This window comes from Solenopsis invicta, chromosome 12 (assembly GCF_016802725.1).
Source record: "Solenopsis invicta isolate M01_SB chromosome 12, UNIL_Sinv_3.0, whole genome shotgun sequence".
NCBI classification, from domain to species: Eukaryota; Metazoa; Arthropoda; class Insecta; order Hymenoptera; family Formicidae; genus Solenopsis; species Solenopsis invicta.
The window spans coordinates 1,565,367-1,578,416 of record NC_052675.1 but is presented as its reverse complement, the minus strand read 5'-3'; the positions used below and the strand labels follow the sequence as shown (position 1 = coordinate 1,578,416).

Below are 13,050 nucleotides of genomic sequence, written 5' to 3'. Positions count from 1 at the left end.
TTAAGCAATAATTGATATTATTTTGGTAGTACTATGCTTCCTCCGTTTTTTTGCGTGACGTCGAGAGGAAACTCGCCGGGCGCCACAACTCAAAAAACTTCTGCGATACCTAGTGACGAATACTAGAACTATGTGATAACTAGAAAATATCAAGGAAAATTAAATACGTAGGAAAATGCACTCTGCGCGGATAGTTCTCTTTCCCCACCGAGCCAATTAATCATCGAATAAGTTTACATTTTTATATTCATTTGATATTTATATCATATTATAAGACACTTAAAATAACATAAAATATTGTAACATAGTATTGAAAAAAAATACTGAAAAGTGAAAAGTTAGATATATACGTGATATCGCCACTTTTACCTTCTCCTAACTTCGAAACCCGTTCTAGGGTCAACTTAAAATTTTTCTAGGATTAATGTCTCATTATAAAGTATCATTTTAAACTAAATGCGATGCATAAATCAAGGTACGAAAAATGGGCTAAAAAAGCCTTGATTTTGGGGTCACTCTTTGTATTTTGTATACTTCTAAATTTGTTTTGTTTCAACCGTCTTTTGTTGCAACCGTACTCAGTCTACCTTAAACGCAGATATTGTAATGAAGTTAACTGAGGCAAATGGTAATATGTTACATCATTCAAAGTCTTCCATATTGCCGAGCAATAAAACGCTTCTGTATACGTATAGCAAGAACTCGTCCTTGCAATTCTCCGTCTTCGGGATGATATACGATATTTTGCCTATGACACATTGCATTTTCCATTTCTATATCCTTATCTTGAATGTCATGTGCAATTCTCATATTGTGCAGCACAGCACAAGCATTTACAATTTTTCCAGCCATGCCTGGTTCATACATTAATCTTCTTTGAGATGACAAACATCTAAATACTGCCTTCCAAACGCCAAATAAGTGTTCTATGCAGGATCTGGCGCTGCATAAATCCTCATTGTACTGGAACCTAGGCGTGCTTGGTATTTCGTGCTTCAGAGGAGTCATTAACCATGGCTTGAGTGTATATCCATCGACACCTGTACAAAAAGAATAAAATTAAGGTTCTTGTTTCCTTGTTGCAATCACCTTACATTGGCTACGTATGAAAATTCATTGCCATTATTGAAAATCTATGGTATACGTAACGTAAATTATAAATTTTCAGTATTGACAGTGTATATCATAATATAGCTATCGTAATGGATGCTTTCCAATAAAAAAAAATGACACAGTGTAATCATTTAAAAGAATATCAAAAAAATAACTCAGAATATATTAAGAATGGAATCACCAGAAATGTTATAAAAGAATTAGGAATCTTAATGATTACTACTTCAAATAATATTCAATATAACTTAAAAAAAACATTTGGTATAAGCTAGATAACTTACCTATTAATTAAGTATTGCGTTTTCCGTTATTGTATTTTTGTTTTATGACACGTCTTACTGAAGAATTAGACCAAATGTATGCGTCATGTTGCGCTCCTGGATATTGTGCATTGACATTCAAGACTTTTAAATCAGGATCACAGATCTAATAACAGAATAAAAAAAATATTTCAATAAAATGTAACAGAATAATGGCATTAATTAATATTAATATATAACTTACTATTTTTTATTAAGATATAAATAAATATTATTATATAAATGTACGTATACGTATACAACTTGGATATTGAGTGCGTGATCACCCTAGTGATTCACATGTGATTCTTCAGAGAGGGTTCCGGTAGCGCACATCCCGATAGCCCACCAACCAATCATCTTGACTTATCTAACCCAACCTACGGAAAATCTCTAGGCATCTGCCATTGTGAGTGGTTTGTGTGCTATCGGGATGTGCGCTATCGGAACCCGCCGGATTCTCCTTCATGTACCGCGGGTTCTTTTATATTGATATAAGTGCAATCGATTGCCCCAATTGCCTTCAAACGGTTTTGAGGAGTATTTTTAAATTTTTTCCGAGCTCTTCGGCGTTCATCGTCAATCATCGGGGGAAAATCGTACCCATTGTCGGAACAAGATGTTATTAATAGCATTTGTAACTCTTCATATACAGCGGCTAAAAGATGGCTGGTTTATTGCAATGTCCTATTGTTCTCTAATTGAATCTTGGTTATAACTCACAACATAAAACCGTAAAGCTGTTAGAACCTTGCAAAAAGTGTGTAATAATTAATATTTATACGCCAATTAACACCAACGTTATATTAATGTTACAATTTTTCATTCATTAATCCAATATAATATGTAATGTAATATTTATAGTAATTACATTACAACCCACATAGCACGTAATATTGCAGTGATATCATAGCAATATCACTTTTACATTGCAATATTACAAATGAAATATTGCAGAAATATCACGAAATATTACTGTGATATCACAGTAATATCAAAATGTCCGCGAAAACGCATCACAGTAATATTACTGTGATATTTCATAGTAATATTACTGTGATATTTCACAATATTTCTGTGATGTTTATGTGATATTTAAATAATATTGCAAAAAATTAAATAAATAAATTATTTCAATTTATTTTATTTTTATTGTTATTCTTAATATTATTTTCATATCGTCACATGTAATATATATTAAACATAAAAAAAATAATTATATTTATTAAAACAGAATACAATAATGTAAACGTAATAAATGTTTAATTTACAAAAAAAATCTCTTGTATCCTTTTTCATTTTTGTTAAAAAAGATTCAATTTGAATTATAATTTTAATTTATGTTCAAGATTAAATAACAATACAAAATATTATTTACGTGTAAAAATATAAAATTTTATATGGAACAGCGTTCCACACGTGCCCCTTAAAAAAAAATTGATAAACTTGTTTCAATAAACTGATTACTGATCAGTAACTGACAAAATATAATCAGTTACTGATCAGTAATCAGTTTATTGAAACAAGTTTAACAACTTTTTTTTCAAGGGACGTTACATTGGAAAAAAATTAGAACAAGTTACTCGTTTCCAAATTACAACAAGCAACAATTTTCTTTAAAATCTCACTGAAGTGTGAGCTAGTGAGTCGTGGTGAGTCGGCCCGGTCGGCCGCAGTGGCGTCTAGATATAACACCTGAGGCTGCACTTGACTCACGAGAAGGTCTCCAGCGGCGCGGCCACCTAGCGGTGGTGCCAGCACTCACTTGTTTGCGTGGAGTCTTATACACACGGCGGAACCGCATAGCGGCTGTGTACGCGCTTGCTTGTTTCGTCGTATGTTGTGACGGTCGGTGACCGAGCCGCAACATTATATACATACATATAATTAATGAACATTGTAAAATACCTAATTAATGATAGAATATATATAATCATACTTTTTAATAGAGTTGAAAAAAAGTGAAATCTAAAGAAAAATTTGTTGGAAATTTAATATTTTAATTAACTTGAAAAACCTTTCATTGTGGTGTATAATAGTCTAATCAATATTAATGAATAAACTATTTCACAAAATAATGTACCAAGCAGTAAATATTAAATGACGTGAAAATGTATATTTTTTTAAAAACTTCTTAATATACTTTGAAATATTTATTGCCAAGTGAATAATAAATGTGTATTAACAAAACTTTTTGTAAACATTTTTTTTTTAAATTCCTCATGATAAAAATTTTTAAAAATTAAAATCAATTTTGTGCTCCTGTAAAAATTATAAATGACAATAAGATAAATACAAAGGTTTTTCTGTAATTTTTTAATAAAATCGTTATTAATCGAGTTGTAAAGCAACAATTAAATTGATAGATTACATAGAAGAGCGTACATTATAGTTTATACATATATACAGTTTAAGGAATAAACTAAGTAAATATCTAAACTAATAATAAAGTTAATTAATTTTTTTTCTTAACATTTACTTTTATTCCACGAAAGGGCAAAGACATAATTATTTTATTTGTAAGTTGATTTCTTCTATAGGATACCGAAATTACCAAGAATATTAAGGATACTAAAAATATCGAAATTAATCAAAGAGATAGTGACGTTGCATTAATAAGACATAATAAAAACGTGGTTTGACATTACCTTGTTCTTTGAAATTAAATATTGCAACAATATATTGCAATGATATCATTGGAATATTTTAATGTTATTATCACTGTGTAATATCATAATAATATTTCTGTGATATTTCTGTGATATCAGTGGAATATTTCAATGTCATTATCACTGTGTAATATCACAATAATATTTCTGTGATATTTTAGTAATATGTAATATTTCTATGATATTGCAATGATTCTGTGATATCACAGAAATATTACGTGCTATGTGGGAAACATAACGTGACAAAATCACATGATCAAATCACGTAACAAGTCACGTAATTAATGTCATAAATTACGTAATGAAATGTTCTAAATCAATATGTAATTTTTGAAAATTACGTAATATTAAGAAATCACACGATTTTTTAATAATTATATGATTTTCTAATAGTACATAATTTTTCAAACCTTATAATTTTCAAAAATTACGTAATGATTTGGAACATTTCATTACGTGACTCGTTTCGTGATTTTATCGTGATATCAGTATGTGATTTTGTCACGTAATTTTTTTCAATAGGGATCATTATAAGTTCTAAAAACTATAATTTAAGGACGTTCGCCGGCTTTAATCATAGCCAAAAGTTTACTGCAAAGTTTACTGTTTTTATCTCTCCCCCCTTCCTCACTCCGCTTCCTACGCAAATACTTTTTTTATTAAGTGTACTCGGGAGAGTTCCGATAGCGCACATCCCGATAGCCCACCAACCAATCATCTTGACTTATCTAACGCAACCTACGGAAAATCTCTAGACATCTGCCTTTCCGTTTGTTTTCTGTTCCTGAACTCTCTAAATAAGTGTACACTTAAAATAAAATAGATAGATGTTTCAAAGTTAGCGAAAGCAAGAAGGAACGTTCCAGTGCAGTCTAGTGCAGGAATACAAAATAAGCCTATTGTGAGTGGTTTGTGTGCTATCGAGATGTGAGCTATCGGGACCCACCAGTCAGGTGTGCGTTAGTGAGGTTAGTACGTAGTGTCTCATCAAAATCACAGATCAAATGGCAGATTCGTGAAAAAAAAAATTAGTGAGTTAACACGTGTAAAAGTTTTACTTAAAGCTAGAAAAGTGAAAGCTGAAAAAAGTGCATAATAGCCGTCGAAGACAATAATATTTGTAAGAGTTACGTTAAGAGTTACAGAATACGCTTACAGGGTCTCTAGTATAGGTGCGAACCTATGGACAGGGTTGCCAGGTTTTCTGACAGCAGAGTCGCCAATATGCAGCGCTGAAATAGCCCAATATGGACCAAATTTTCACTAGCCTCTTATGCGCTCGAAATTTGAATACTACAAACTTGTAATTATAATTATTATTACATTTTAAACTTATATAATCTTTTATTTATATTTTTTAATTAGTTAACAATGTGTTGAAAAAAGTTTTGTTATTTGTATTGAAAAAATTTTTGCTTAAATATAATGTAAATAAAATAAAATATTAAATCATAGAAGATAAAATTTATATGTTTATTTTTACATAATTATATTAAGTTTTCTTGAAAATAATAAATTGATATAAACATTATATTACGGGAGGTAAGGGAAGGTTTTAAAGAAATGAAAAGTGAATTGAGAGAATTGAGGGACGGTAGAGAAGAGATGAGGGAATGGATGGAGGAAATGAGGAAAAGAGTAGACAATTTGGAGAGAAGAGTGGAGGATATAGAGAAAGGTAGGGGAACGGCGGAGAAGGTGACGGGAGGAAGGGAGAAGGATAAAGGAGAAGAGATAGAGCAGATGCAGATAAGAGGAAAGAGTGAAACGAAGGAACTAGAAGAAAGGATGAGGAGACTAGAATTAGAAAGGGAAAAGGGGGAAAGGGAGAAGAGGAAAAGGAATATAATTATAAAGGGGGTAAGAGTAAAGGAGGAGGGAAAGGAGGAATTAAAAAGAGAGGTTGAAAAGATAGTAGAGGCAACGGGGGTGGTAGCGGTGGAAGGGGTGAGGAGGATAGGGAATAAAGATAAAGATAAAGATAAGGGGGGAGGGGTCATGGTATGGGTGAGATTAGCGAGTGTGAGGGAGAAAATTGATGTGATGAAGGGAAAGATGAAGCTGAGGGATAGGAAGGAGTGGATCGTGGACGACTTGACGGAAAAAGAGAGAAGGGTAGAGTGGTGGATAAAGAGGGAAGCAGAAAGGAATAGAAGAAAAGGAAAGAAGGTAAGAGTAGGATATATGAAAATGTGGATCGAGGATAAATTGTGGATATGGGATGAGATCAAAGATCAATTAAGGGAATGGAGGGGAAGAGATGTAAGAGTGGAGGAGAGAGGGGGAAAGGAGGAGAAAGGGAAAGAGGTTTTTTAATAGGGGGGGGGGGGGGTAGGAGAGAGGGAGAAGGATGGGAATAAGAGAAATGGAAAATATGATAGAAGGAGGAACAGAAAAAGGAGAGACAGTAAAGAATATAAAATAGGTTTTTGGAATGTAGCAGGCATGGAAAATAAAGAGGAGGACTTTAGGGAGAAATTGAAGAAATGGGATGTGATGTTCTTGAGTGAAACATGGTTACAGAAGAAAGGATGGGAGAGGGTGAAAAGATGGTTACCGAAGGGATATATTTGGGAGGTGCAAGAAGCGGGAAGAAAGAGCAAAAAAGGGAGGGCAATAGGGGGGATGATTGTAGGGATTAGGGATGGGATAGAAAGAGGAAAAGAGAATAGGAAAAGGAGAGAGGTGGGTTTACAGGTGAGTAAAGTCAAATTAGGGGGAGAATGGTGGAAACTAGTGGGTGTATACGTGAATGGGGATTTAGAGGAAAAAACGAGACAATTAAGAGAGTGGATGGAGGAGAGAGAGGAGGAGGTAAGTATATTAATAGGGGGGAATTTTAATGCGAGAACGGGCAGAGAGGGGGGAGGTATAGGAGAGGAGGAAGAGGGAGGGGTAGGGGAAAGAGAGAGAAATTCGAAAGATGGGAAGATGAATGGAGAGGGAAAGAAATTGTGTGGTTTTTTAAAGGAATTAGGATGGTCAATTCTGAACGAATGTATAAAGGGAGGTGAGGAGGGAGAATGGACATATACTGGAGGGAAGGGGGGGACTGTAATTGACTATGTAATCGGAAATGAGGATACGAGAGGTAAAGTGGTAAAGATGAAGGTGGAGGACTGGGTGGACTCGGATCATCAGCCATTAACGGTGTATGTGAAGGGGGGAGAAAGGAGGGAAGAAAGGATTGGGAAAAGAAAAGGAAGAGAAAGAAGAGGGGTGTGGACGGAAGAGGGAAGGAAGAAATTTGAGGAATACATGGGCAAGAGGGATAATGTTTCGGAGGTGGTTGAGGAGGATTTGAGGAAATTGAAAAAGAGAGTGGAAAGAGCATTGGAAAGAGTAGAGAGAGAAGAGAAAAAGGTGAGGAGAGGATGGTGGGATATAGAATGTAGGAATATGAAAAGAGAAGTAAGGGAAGAGTTTAAAGAGTGGAAGAAAAGAGGAGGGAATGGGGAGAAATATAAGGAGATGAGGAAGGGATACAGAGAATATTGTAAGGAAAGGAAAAGAAGGGAAAGAGAAAGATGGGAGAAAGAATTGGAAGGTGTAAGAACGGAAGGGGATGTTTGGAGGGTAGTAAATAGGGGGAGGAGAAAGAGAAAGAGAGTCACGGAAGGGATCGAAATGAGGGAATGGGAGGGACACTTTAGAAAGGTGTTGGGGGGAGTAGAGTGGAGGGTGAGAAGGGAGGTGAGGAGAAGAGAAGGAGTGGAAGATGATATCAGTAGGGAAGAAATAGCAAGGGCGGTAAGTAAACTGAAGGAGGGAAAAGCGGCGGGAGGGGATGGTATCGTAAATGAAGTATGGAAATATGGGGGAAAAGAAATAAAGGAATGGCTGTGGGAAATATGTGACAGAGTGTGGAGAGGAGAGGGGCGGCCGGAGGAGTGGTGGGAGGGGGTGGTAGTGCCGATAGTGAAAAAGGGGGAAGGGGAGAGGGTAGAAGACTATAGAGGGATCACGCTAACGCAGACGGCGTACAAGGTGTACGCAGCGGTACTTGCGGAGAGATTGAGGGAGGAGGTGGAGAGGAAGAGGATACTCCCACCGAGTCAAACGGGGTTTAGGAGAGGGGTAGGCACAATTGATCAGATTTACGTGCTGAATTATATGATAAACAAGAGGGTGGCAGTAAGAAAAGGCAAGATGGTAGTGCTATATATAGACCTGAAAGCTGCGTTTGACTCGGTGGATAGGGAAATCCTCATACAGATGATGAGGGAGAGGGGAGTTAGAGAAAGCTTGGTCGTGAGGTGCGAGGAGGTACTGGAGGAGACCCTAAGTAGAGTAAGGGTGGGGGAAAAGGTAGGGGAAAACTTTTGGACGGGGAAAGGGGTAAGACAGGGATGCCCTCTGAGCCCATGCTTATTCACGCTATTGCTGGCGGATTTGGATGAGGAGTTAGAGAGGGAGGGATGGGGAGGAGTGAGGGTAAAGGGAAGGAAAATATACTCGCTAGCGTATGCAGATGATGTGGCAGTGGTTGCAGAGGAGGAGACAGGGATGAAAGGGATAATTAAGGCATTAGAAAGCTACATAGAACGGAAGGGACTAGAGGTCAATGTAGAAAAGACGAAAATAATGAGGTGTAGAAGGGGAGGCGGAAGACAGAAAAAGATGGTGTGGAAATGGAAAGGAAGAGAGATAGAAGAGGTGAGAAAATACAAATACCTAGGGTATGTAATGATGGCAAATGGGGGTCAGAAAGAACATATAGAGGAGAGAGTTAACAAGGAAGCAGTGGTGATGAGAGAAGTATGGGGAATAGGAAAGAGAAGATTTGGAAAGAACTGGGCTAGAAGGATGTGGTTATTTGATAGATTGGTATGGACGGTGGTTAGCTATGGGGCAGAAATTTGGGGGTGGAAAGAAAGGGAAAGGTAGAGAGGATACAGGACAGGTTCTTGAAGTGGATTGTGGGGGTTGGGAGGTACACGCCGGGGTACATGGTGAGGGAGGAAATGCAGAGGGAAAAGTTAAGGGGGAGGGCAGGATTGAGGGCATGGAGCTATGAAAAGAAACTGTGAGAAGGAGGGGGAGGAGAGCTGGCAAAGTTGTGTTTGGAGGAAATGAGAGACAGGGCGAAGGTAGGAAAAGTAGTGGGTAAATGGGAAGAGGAAAGGAGAGACTTTTACGAGGAGAAGAGCTGGAACCTAACTGAGATAGAAAAGGTGAGAGAGGGGGGAGAGCTGAGGGGGGAAGAGGTAGTGGCAAGAGAGAGAAGGTGGCAGGAGGAGGAAAGATGGGAGAAAATTAGGGGCTCTAGATATAACTTATGGTATGGTAGGGTGAAAGGTAAGGGGGTGCCAGAGTACCTAAAGAAGGGATGGAAGGAACAAAAATGGCAGAGAGTGGCGAAGTTTAGGTTAGGAGACGGGATGATGGGGAATAGATATTGGGAAGGGGATGAAGAAAGGAAGTGTAGGATATGTGGAGGGGGAATGGAAACTTTGGAGCACGTATGGGAGGAATGCACGAATTGGGGGGTTGAAAAAGGATGGCAGGAGATGGTGGATGAGGTCTTGGGAGAAGATGGGGAGGGAGAGATTTGGATGAGGAGATTAGCGGAGATGAGGGAGGGAGGAGGGTGGTTGGGTGTGAATGAGAGTGTGGAAGGAAGAGAGGAAAATGCGGCGGAAACGGAGGTCCGGAGAATGAGTGTGGATGTATGGATGGATGAGTGATCTTTCTCTCTCTCTCAGGTGTTGGATAGGATGCGAGGAATAAAATTGCGAGGTTTAAATTTTGTAAGCGGAGCGGAGGTCCGCAGTGTACTCCGCAAGGAATAAAGTACCATATATATATATATAAACATTATATAAACTATATCTATTACACATACATTTATAAGTCTTGTACGAACATTTATAAATTTTATACTATATAGCAGCACATATAAATCTTATACAAATATATAAAATAAAATATAAAAGCTTCAGTTATTTTCTATTAGACTTATTGCTTCTGTTAAATTGAAATCTTCAGTTTCATTATCATCTTCATTTATATAAGATTTTTCATAAATGCTATTATTAAATAAGGAAAACGTGTGATCAGTAATCTCATAATTTGTGCAGCATACATTAAATGCACGCATATGAATACGAATGCGCGTTATAGCCACGAGTATTGACATTAATATTTTGTTTTATGTTTTAGTTTTCACAATAGACATTGTGCTAAAAACTCTTTTCACGTCAGCATTACTGATAGGTAGAGATAACGCATGGATAGCAAATCAAGCTAAGTCGCCAAAACTTCTATTTCCATTTGCATTTCAAATATTCAAAACAGCAATCCAAAATTTCGTTGTATCAACATTTTCATTAAAATCTAAAGAAATATCAAATAATCTAACAATAAGTGTTCCTAATTTTCGCCATTGCTCTTCAATTACGTTTTTATCTACAATTGTAGCTGTAAATAAAAAATTAATTTATTAAAAATGATTACAGAAATAACATTTAGGTCTGATTGCATCAGTGTTATTATTGCTTGAAATGACACTTAAATAAGTATCTTTATTTAGAAAGAAAGATAAAGACAGATATATTAAGATTTGCTTAAAGCTGAATAAATAATAACGTGCAACTGTGCTTAATATGATAAAAAATGTGCCTGTTAAATCCTCTAGTAATTCCTTTATTGGAATAGTAGAAAATTGAGATAAACACCTTTCCGGTGAAAAATAATGTAAGTTACTAATAATTGCTAGATTAAATGGTAATCTTTTGATTAATTCTTTACAGAGTCGAATCATAAAAGCTATAATTTTTTCTATAATAATTTTTAAGGTATTTTGAGCAATAGTCTTTTTAGCAGTATATGATGAAAATTTTGTACCAAAATCTATGGAATCCAAAGGAAGTAGAGAATTTCCAAAATTTGAGCTAGATTTTTCCCAAGCTTTTTTTACAGATTCTATATCAGTGTGTTGAAGCATTTTAGACGAAGCATTTGAAAGTTCAAGAGATCTTGAAAAACTTGGTTTAAATATGCGTTTTGCTGCAAATAACAGAAATATCTGTAAATCAAAATATAGTTTTGTTATGTCCACATTAGTCTTTTGAAATGCTAAATTCATAAATTGGCAATTTTTTTTAGAATTCCATCAAGGAAAAGAAAATATAATAAATTTGAGTCATCTTCATACATTTCTGCTAAAGTTCTAGCAATATAACATTTATCTTCTGATGACTTAGCAACTATTTGGAAAAATCCTTTCAGTTCATTCCATTGTTTTATATTTACTGATACAGCATCTGACCATGTTAACCAACGAGTCGAAGATAGTTGAATAAGTTTTAGTGATTGCTTGCCGTTCCCTTACAAAAAAGTAGTACTAGCAATCAGTACTCAGTACTGAGTGATCAGTACTCGTAGTATTGAGAGTATTAGTATGTTAATACTCATGAATACTGCGGAATGGTCAGTACTGTGTCTGTCAGTGCTTACAGTACTGGCAGTACTACAAGTAATAATACTCATTAGTACTTCAAAGTATTGAAGTGGTCAGTACTTTATCAGATTAATATTTGGAGTACTATTGTGATAGTACTGTCAGTACTGTAAGAACTAGTAGGCACAGTACTGACCATTCTGCAATATTCATGAGTATTAACATACTAATACTGTCAATACTTAGAGTATTGATCACTTAGTACTGAGTACTGATTGCTATAGTACTACGTTTTCGTAACGTACATCTTGGAAATACTAAATTAATAAAATACTAAATTAACATACTAAACTATCAATACTGCAGCGCGATAAAACGATAACAATCGTCAGTATTCTAAAATTTTTAAATATATATTTTGTAAACTTAAGGCAATTTTATATCTACATTTATATGATATTACTTAATTATATGTCATTTGATTCTTTTCAAATATTTGTTTTTGTATATAAGTTACTCTATACAATTAAAAAATAATACCAAAATGTTAATAAACCAATAATTTTTTAAGATCTATTAGTATATGTATAATAAAACAAATTTACACATTTGTGAAGTTTAAATATAAAATTTTATAATTATTAATATTTATTTGTTTTGGCTTCCTCATAGAGGAAGCTTTGTGAGCGAAGGTTTCTACTTGCACACTTAAAAACTATAAGGAAGCAATGTGCAAGTTTCTACTTGCACACTTAAAAACTATGAGGAAGCAATGTGCAAGTTTCTACTTGCGCACTTTTTTTTATTGTGTGATAAGCTTTATTGCGACTAATACCTGTTATACTAATATCTGTTATACTATTACAAAAATCAAGTAAATAATTAATGTTTTTACACTAAAACGATTCCTACTAATTGCAGATATTTCTTATTTCATATATAATTCTTTAAAATCTGGTTGATTAGACCAAACTTTATAAGGGTTCTATGTATAATATGTACGGATTCTCCGAAATTTAAAACGTCTGTAATTCCAGAACTAATTAACCAAATCTTAAAAAATTATATATGAAATAGGGGTAGAAAAAACTGAGGAATATGATAGAATTAGAAATGAATTGTTATCTTAAATATGGAGAAAGCTATAGAGTAAAATACTTTTCTAAAAAATAAAAATCCTCCTAAAATCGATACCGGTCGACCAAGTTTAATAAAATTTGAGGAGGACATACTTTCTATGATACTCTATCGATTAAAAAAAAATGTATCCCGATATCTAAAAAATTGTAGAAGTAGATGCTTGTATAAAAATCCGGACATTTTTTAATACAATTTCTCGACATTTTGGAACATTCTGAACCTATTTCTTTTAAAATCTAGAAAATTTTTTTTCCACCATCACAAAGCTTCCTCTATGAGGAAACAAAAATTGAACACGTTTTACAACACTGTATAAAAATTTATAAGCACAATTATGATGCAAATATAAAATTATAATACAATTTCGGATCTAATACTGCACATAGTAATGTTGAAGAGAAAAAAGTAGGTTTTTTTCAATATTGTA

At 34.8% G+C, this 13,050-nt stretch overlaps 1 pseudogene; it reads right to left on the bottom strand.

Annotated features, from left to right (window-relative positions):
• Positions 1 to 324: 324 nt before the first annotated feature.
• Positions 325 to 11,682, bottom strand: LOC120359235 (annotated as a pseudogene).
• Positions 11,683 to 13,050: the final 1,368 nt, after the last annotated feature.